The sequence below is a fragment of the Plasmopara halstedii genome (assembly GCF_900000015.1).
Source record: "Plasmopara halstedii genome assembly, contig: Scaffold_1211, whole genome shotgun sequence".
Classification (NCBI taxonomy): domain Eukaryota; phylum Oomycota; class Peronosporomycetes; order Peronosporales; family Peronosporaceae; genus Plasmopara; species Plasmopara halstedii.
In genome coordinates, this window is record NW_020188126.1 from 1,463,350 (window position 1) to 1,465,200 (window position 1,851).

The following is a 1,851-nucleotide window of genomic DNA, read 5'->3' on the forward strand; positions in this document are numbered from 1 at the left end:
TTATTAAATTCTAAGAACCTGCCCACAAATGCAGCCTCTGCTATCTTCCAGACGGAGCTTCGTCCACGGTTTATTAGACCGTTTAAGGTTGCGGCCAAGCGGGGCTTAGCGTATAAGCTAAATCTTTGAAAACGGATGCGCACCCTCCCGGTATTTTACGTGGGTATGCTCAAGCCGTATTGGGATCCGGCGCATGTGAGCGCGGAAGCGTTGACGCCAGAGCGAATCCCACGGGCCCCTCAGCCACCCAGAAACTGAACCAGCAACTGGTTCTGAGCACGGAGTGCAACAATCTCCAACTCCAATGGAGCCAAGCACCCCACCATTACCTGCAGCGACGCATTTACCTGCTCTACGGCTAGAAGTCGCTCCGACATAGCGTGGTAGTCCTCAAGGCAGCCGGCGCGCGACGCTCTCCAAATCATCAAGAACGTCCGCACAGCGATATGCTACATCAGCATGACGCTCAGCGGAGCTCCGATCACGAAGGATCTCATCCTCAAGGGCTTGAAAAGCATCGCAAGTCACCGGACGGAGGTTGACCCGGTCGTCACCGCCCGCCATCGATTTTTTTCGATGAAAACGGCGACGTCCACTATCACGTGAAACGTCTAGCGGGGCGATGTCGTCACCAGGGTCAAACCCAATATCTGGTGATGTGGCGAAGATATCCTGACTCTGAAAACTCGTGGGAGTTGTAGACGCCACTTCGGCAAGATTGCCCAGGCGCCGTGGACGCTTTCGAACAGAAAGTTCAGGACACCCCGCGCTTCCCGACAATAGCCAGGGAAGTACAAGGGCCACGAGCTGAGCTCAAGCGGTGGCCCTGAGCTCTTATGGTTACGTATACAGAGCTCGCGGGGGCCTTAGAGGTTGACCCATATGTCGCAGGGCGACAATTTGAAGGGAGTCGACGACGTGCTTTGAGTTTGCCGAACTAAAATCGGAGGTGGCGCTCCACACGCACGTTCACTTCCTTGTAGCTCAACTGTAACGCATACAGTAAGAAAATGGTGCGGTGCCGTTGCACCCATCGCTCAAAGAGCGTTTGGTCATCTGTAGCGCTTTCGCCCGGGGCGAGCATTACAGGTATTGTCCTCATTGGGGGTACACGAGAGCCACCTTGTTGAGCACGCAGACGAGTACGATAAGCTTCCAACGGGAATTCTTGTGGAACCAAGAAACGAGCTCGAAGAGCTTACCGTTCGGCAAGCACATCTTCCGTAATGGCCGGGGGTCCGATGATGTGGAGGCGTAACGATCGAGTTACCACGTCCTTCGCTTTCACAGCGGGACACGCCGGGCGGAAGCCATATTGCACACGAGGGTCAATGACCGATCGTGGATGGGCGCGCATCAGAGCCGCCTTATGGGCAGCTTCCAGCTGCCGCTTCTGTGCCTCATCGAAGTTATTAGTGAGGGCACCACATCCCTCAGGTGACGAGAAATCAGGAAACGGACATGGGGTCCGCAAAGCGCGGACAGGGCTCGTCGCACGCCGCTGGTGCGGCCCGCCTTCCTCGTCATTCCATGCGGAAAAGGGGTGTCAGACTCGTAGTCGACCGCCTCCACACACCCAACGAGGTCACTAGTCACAGTTAGCGTGCGCGGAGCGTGACGCTCGGGCTCATCGAGCCTAGGACACACATCCCTCGATGCCGCGGAGACACGGTTCGACATGGCACCATGTGCGGGAGATGAAGCTGGGCTCTGCCCGTGAGCGCTGTCGGAACCAGCGAGACTTGAAGACTTCGGCGTCATTGACACAGGGCTCATTGACCACGGATGTCGTCTCGCTCCAACGCAGTGTCTAACGGACACGCAAGCCTCGTTGAGGCAATAATCGATTGG